This window comes from Netta rufina, assembly GCF_964035555.1.
Source record: "Netta rufina genome assembly, chromosome: 4".
In the NCBI taxonomy this organism is placed as follows: domain Eukaryota; kingdom Metazoa; phylum Chordata; class Aves; order Anseriformes; family Anatidae; genus Netta; species Netta rufina.
This window is the reverse complement of record NC_140127.1, coordinates 535,082-542,397: the sequence shown is the minus strand read 5'-3', so window position 1 is coordinate 542,397 and position 7,316 is coordinate 535,082.

Genomic DNA, 7,316 nt, shown 5'->3' with positions numbered 1-7,316 from the left:
CACTCAGCCATTTGCTCTGGCCACCTGCTGGGTTAAGCTGGAACAAGAACGCAGATGCGAAAGAGTAGAACGCGCACCTCCTCATTTGGCTTTCGAAAGAAAATGGACTAACAAGTTACTCTAGCGAACGGTTTGGGGTTGATTGGGCAAGTTCTCCTGATTCTGGGAACTTGTCAGGACTACCTGTCTTCTCTTTCTAATGTTATTTTTCATAATACTCACTGCAAACCGTTGCCAAATCTGAAAAAGTTACAGGGAGGTCGCCTGTGATGTCTTTGCATCACTCTGGAAAGGGGGATGCGTTGCACAGAGGTGCGACTCTTTTTCTGTAGTCTCTCATCAAAACTTTCCGGGTAAATGGATCCTTCAGCCCGTTGGATATGGATGACCTGCAGGGTTGTCTGCCATTCACATGATAGGGATAGCTGCAGAGCAGGTACTGAGTGGGAAGGAGATCCGAGCAACAGCTAATGTTGCTGTCAAGAGTACCGTGGTATGGGAGCAGCTGGTGACAGGATGCAGGAGGAGAACTCGATGAGAAGGAGCTGCTCTGCAAGGTGGAGGCAGGCAATGACCCAAGAGGAGCAAAATCAGCAGGGGAAGGTGGGATCGGGGAGGGGGGTGGTGGGTTGTTAGGAATGTTAAGAGAGGAGGAGCAGCTGACAGGACGACATTTCCTTTTCCTACGGAGGGAGATAATGATGGAAAACTGGCCCCAAGGAAACGCTTGCCATTTGCCATTCAGTCTGTAAAGCTGCGCGCGTGTCTTCCTGAGAACAGCTGCACGTGTGTGGCGTCGCAGTCCGTGAGCTGCTTGGGCAGGGATCTCTCCATGCGGGGTGGCGAGTCCCCAGGAAAGCCATCATCTGGCAGAAGAAAGCCCAGGGGGTCTTCTCAGAGGTAAGAAGCCTTCAAACATACAGGGACCCCAAACTTGTACATGTATTCCAAAGGTGCAAGACAAACATCCGTGGCACGATCAAGGACGGCTTCTCAGAGGTAAGCAGCTTTCCCTTTGTTTCCCTGTCCTCTCAGGAGCCCTCCTTATGCTCTTTGGGCATGCTTGAGGCCCTTAACACTCATTTTCTCCTCTACTTAGCATTCATAGTCCCTGCTGTGGGCAATAATTGCCTTGGGTGACCTGAAAATTAAACTGATATTAATGTTTTAAAGAAAAGGTACCGAGAGAGGGAGTTAGGAGAATCTTATCAAGTAGAGATAGAGCACTGACAGCATTAAACTAGGATGCTACTCAGTGTCTTTGCTAACTATGGTGCATTGTGCAAATTAACTAAAGCAAGAAGCCCCTTACCAAGGTCAGTCTCCTAATAAGAGTATGAACCTGTCTTAAGAAACTGGTCCTGCGGATGGACAAGAGCCAAGGAGCAACTGAGTCTGCGCAAAGACAAGAGGTCAACTAGTGGTGATGAGGAAGAGTCATCAATCTTCATCCCCATGACTCCCCACGGCCACCACCAGAATACACTGCGCAAGGGCAGATGGGAGGAGTTTATGGAAATGACTCCTTGGAACTAATTTTAATATGAAGCGGGGACAGGTTATGAATATGTATACATGCATTGTGAAAAGTCATGCATATGTAACTCTTATCAAGGCAAATTGCTGTGTCAGGTGTGCATGACTACCCCCTGTGCTGCCCAGTGCTGAATAAACATACCTACTTTACAATCTTATTGATTGTGTAGTCCATTTTCCACAAGTCAGTATAGCGCTGAAGAAGCTTCCAGGGTGAAGTGTAGTTGCACTACACAAAAGACCTCAAGGTCTCCAACCTTAGATGTTGATCACACCGGGGAACCTGGCATGCTGACTCCAAGAGGAACAGCAGTATGGAGTGCAGAGCAGAGTGGAGGTGCTGTGGCTAGGCTCTGTGACGAAATGGGAACTTGGTTGTTCTTGTACATAACTGAGACTGATTTCCAGTGGAATAGCAGTGCTATGGGGTGCACTCAGACCCTGAGAGCAAAGATACACTCATTTTGGAAAGACTCTGAAATGGGGTGGAAGGAACAACAGAGATGGACAGTTTTACCTCAGGGCCACCGAATTTATTTGGGCAAGTTTCAGAACAAATTTTTGAGCAATTCCAGCCTCCGGAGGAGATGTTCCTGTTCCTCTTGCAATATGCAATGAGGACCAAGCATACCCGGACCTTCTTAATAATTAAAAAAAAAAAAAAAAAACAAACACAAAAAGGTTTTTTTAAAAAAAGGCAACACAGGGGCAACCTCTGCCCTAAGTTGTGTAAGCGCATAAAACTGTGAGTGGAGGTTTGTTTTTTGTTTTTTTTAGCTCGCACATCAGCGCTGCTCCGGGAAGCCGTGCCTGCCGCTCTGCTTCCACCCATGCACGGAGCCGGATGGCGCGACGGCGCCTGGTGCCACCTGGCGGCCGAACAGCGAGCGGTGTTGTAGGCGAAGAGGCGCTGCACGGCTCGTCGCTCTCTGCTGCCACCTGCTGGCGAGAGGGAGTCACTGCAGGCGGAGAGGATGCGCATGCGCTGTAGCAATTGCCATGATTCGTGCCCCCGCAGCATGCCGGGAGTTGTGGTATTTGGGCTCCGGTTCTTCAAGTTCTTCGTCAGTTGCAGGGTTCTTTAGGCAGGCTGGAGTCTATGGATTTCTGGATTTTAAGTGCTGGGAATTCATTTAACAGAGGGATATTTAGTAGAGGTTGCTGACTCACTGTTTTTTGGGATAGCAGCAGTGGGCATGTAAGGGGTAGTCTGTTTCAGGTTTAGGGACAGTTTGTTATATTTCTGGAGCTTTTGCCTGTGGTTTTGCTGTCTGTCGAGTCTTTAGACCCTGCAACCTTCTAGTCTTTATGTCCTTGAATTTACATATCAGAAGTATGATTATGAGGGGTTGCCAGGTACGTTGTTTTGGGGAAACAATGGGGTAAAGTTCCTTGACCGCATAAGTGCAGTACTGCGAAGAGAGTGATCAGGGTCACCTTCTTCATCTCTAAAGAATAAGTCTGTTCACATTTTAGCACGGTGCCGCCCAGGCACATTTCTCAGGTAAAGCTAGTGAGCAGCTGAGGTAAAGGAGCTGGGAACAGAGAAGTATTGCACAAAGGTATGTTGCATCAGTAGTAGTCAGCGTTGTGGAGGAGGTGAGTGTCAGGGCTGCCATGCTAGTGAATGCGGGTTCTCTGTTTCTGCAGGTGATAATGAACCTGTTTGAGCTAATTCTATTTGAAAAAGTTCCAGTTACTTGCCAGGTCGTATTGTCCTTTCAGCATTAAAAGCTGCAGCAAAAGCATCGCAATTGTTGCTTCTAGAAACTCCCCAGGTGTGTTGTCTGCTCTGTGCATGTTGTTCCAGTAAAGCAGATTTAAAAAGAAAAAAAGAAAAAAAGAAATAAACCAAACCAAACCAAAACAAAAAACAGCTGGTCCTGCTCTCTTCCTACTTTCATGTGCTTTGCCCCTCCCCTTTCCCAGGTGATTTGGTTTGGGTGCTGGGCAGGGCCAAGTGGCATATGAGCCCCAGGCATGCCATCAGAGAGCTCTTTCTGCCTGGGCTGCTCTTTGGGGTAAGTGTTTTGTTTTTCCTTCATTAAGTTGCAGGGTTCTTTAGGCAGGCTGGAGTCTATGGATTTCTGGATTTCTTTTTTTTTTTTTTTTTTTTTTTCCTCCTCCTCAACCACCTCTAACTCTTTTTTCTTTTTTTTATGTTTTTAGGTCTCCTCCTCCACCACCTCTTCCAGACATTTTTTTGTTGTTGTTTTTTTTGGCCGCCTCCCGCAGCACCCCTTCCTCTTTTTATTTTTTTTTTTCTAAGGCCTCCCCTCTACCAACTCCTCCTCTTTTTTTCTTCATTTTTTTAGCCCTCCTCCTCTACAACCTCCTTAAAAATTAGGACAGTCCAAACCCGATCCCAAAAGCTTAGGACGGTCCAAACCCTATCCCGAAAACCTAGAACGCACCAAACCCTATCCCAAAAACGTAGGACTGCTTGAAACCTTATCCCGAAAACGTAGGACGCACCAAACCCTATCCCGAAAACCTAGGACGAGTGAAACCCTCTCCCGAAAGCGTAGGCCTTTCCAAACCCTCTCCCGAAAGCGTAGGCCAGTCCAAGCCCTCTCCCGAGATACTAGGCCGCGCCAAGCCCAAACCCCCAAAATTAGGATACTCTAGCCCTGGAGAACCCTAGCCCTGGAGAACCTAACCTGAAAAGAAAAATTAAGATCTTAAAACCCTAACTGTAAATATCTGACCAAAAATAAAGCCCTAAGACCCTAACCCTAAAAAACGTATCAACACTGCAACCCCCAAAATTCTAAAACCCTAACACGATAACCCTGAAACCCTTAAAACTCTAACCCCCAAATCCTCAAAATGCTATCCGTTAAAACTCCAACCCTAAAAACCTTAAAATCCTAAACATAAACCCTGAAAAACCTTACCCTGAAACCCAACCCTAGTGCCCTATCCCTGAAACCTTAAAACCGTGAATCAATCTTTGGAAAATAACATAGGCTGAGTCGAGGATCTCAGTACAGTAGCATTTTTATTCGATATTACAATGGCAGGCATCTCGCAAGCAGGAGGGTGCCTACTAATTCCATACACAGTTTATATACACTTTTTTTTCTGCTAAGGTCCGGGACCCTCCCCTGTTTCCCCATTAACTGTGCTATTCAAGGTTCATAATTGATCTGGTGCTTCACAGAAAATACACAGCTGCTGGCCTGTTACAAGTCACATTTGAGGTTTTTACTCTTTGAGGGGGTAATGTTTCTTACGCCATGATTTCCACCTAATTGCTGTAAGGATTCTGGTTGCGTTTTACAAGGTTGTCTGTTATTATAAAAAATAAAACTCCCAAAGAGGATTACAATCAAAGTTTATAATTCATTAAACGAATAGAGGTAAGCAAACAGCGCTGGGTGCACCAGGAGTCTCTGCTCCACCAAGACACACACCAGTTACATCAGGCAACTGGTTTTTATGCTCCTAGGCTAACACATATTCATTACTACTTCTAGAAAAGGCAGGGTTATTGCAATTAGTTTTATAACTAATTTTAAAATTTAGAACTAATTTAAAAATTTTAGAATTTTTAGAATAGAGAGGGTTTTTTTTTTTTAGAATTTAGATTCCCGGAATCCAAACCCTCCCACTGGTGCAGGCGTTATCAGTCTCGGGTGGTCCCTCTGGGGGTCTCTTGTGCTGAAAGCTCATAGTCTTCCTCCCAGGCTTTTCCCTTATCCTTCTCCTTTGTCCATCTTGGCTGGATGTCAGAGACTTGCATGGTGTCCCATGCAACAGTCATAATAGCTAGCAGTTATTCTGAAACCCCTTTGTTCTCTTATCCCCTGTTGACCCGAATTGCTGGACCATTCCTTTGCAAGATACAAGAACTATATACGTTAACCACTCTGGTTTTCTTAGACTTGTGGTTATACAAGGGTATGTAAGACAGGTGGTCACATTTCATCATATCATGCGGCCCTAGCATTGTTCCATATTGACACGAATCAGATGAACACATTTCATACTGTTAAGCACTCTTATCACTGCAAGCATATCTCAATACCACCTTAATTCCCTCTAAAAGGATGTAACTGCGCAAAACCAACATTTTTATTCCCACAACCTTGATCCCCTTACCCTGAAATCCTTATTTCCCTTAAACCTAACAACTCTAACCACAACCCTAACCCTTATTATCAACCCACTAATGACACTGCCCTTAATCCAAACCCCAAACTGCCCCTAACCCCAGACAACCAACAACGAAACACACAGACACAAAGATGGAAACTACAAAAAAGGCAAAACCTTGGATACAGGCCCCAAATCACAAACACGTGACCAAAACGCTACAGAAAAGCCCCAGACACAGGCCCCGAATGCTACAGCTAGGCCTCAAAAGCTCAAGATGCATCCCAAAGCAAAAATGCAGCCCCCGAATGTTACAGTAAAGCCCCCAAACCCGGGCTGCACAAGTCTACAAGCAGACCCCAAACCACCAACAGAAGCAGGCACCAACCACACCCAGATGCAGCCCACAACTGCCCACAAGCAGCTCCCACGCCCTCACCCCCTCCTGTGGAGGAATGGTTAAGTGAAATAGGACATGTGGATGTTGGGCAGCTGGGGGGTAATGGGCTAGTGAAGTACCGTACTTAGCTTACATGGGTCTGGGCACGTACACAGCTGGCTGAGAGCCAATCAGGATCAAGGACACGATGCCCTTGGGCGATTGGGAAGGCCCCCTGGGGCAGGACGGTAGCAACTGCAAAGCGCGGGAAATGTTAGCCAATCCTGAGTTTAGTTTAGGAGTATGTATGAGTTCGAACTAGATAAAAGGCGACTGAGCTATCCATTAAAGTTGAAGTTCACTGTTCACTCATATTGAGCGTCTGTGTCTTCCTTCCATCGACAACAAATGGCGCCCGAACAGGGACCGGTCTGAACGGGATTTGGACACTGCTGGCAGTGATCCTGGGCCACGTGTTCGACGGAATACGGGAACCGGTCCTGCAACGCAGCTCAGGAGGTGAAAAGGATTACAAAATTGTCGAATCCCCGCACCCGAGGCCTGAAAGGCGAAAGGGACGAAAACTTGAAATCCCCGCACCCGCAGCTCGGAAGGGGAGTCCTCGCACCCGGGACGAGCCCATAGAGGGTCCTGCCGGAAAGCGCCGCCGAGGTCTTTGCAAAGGCTGCAACGGTACCGACGCACATAAAGGTATGGAGAGACAAGCGGCGTATGATTTGCTCAAATGCTTTTTAGAAAAGCGGGGCACACAGGGTATACATTGTAAAAAGGAATTGCCAGAGTTATTAGCTTATGGGGTAGCTAAGGGTTGTTTTTTAAATCCTGATATGGTGTTTGAAAAAGCAGAGTGGAGGAAGTTCGGGGACAAACTATTTGATGAGGTGATTAGCGATAACAAGATAGCGAGAAAATTAGTGAAGCCATGGAGGGCGGTGACTAATGCATTAGCAACACACCAAGCTGAACAAAAAATAGCTGCTGCCGCAACAGAGTGATTAGGATCATCCAGTCAGAATGGGGGGACTTCTGCTGCTTCCTCTACTCAACAAAGAGCTGAGGAACAGTCTTACCCCTCTCCACCATCATATAGAACAGTTATAATTCCACAGGGGACCTCGGGTGGCTGGGAAACGTCTGTACCCATATCAGGGGAAGAAGAATCTTCACAGCCACTGACAGCCCCACCCGCACAATTAGAGAATGGAGAAAGGGTGGGTGGGGAATCGGGAACAAATTCATTTTCGACAAATCCATTTAAATCCAATTTACAGGATAGGGAGGA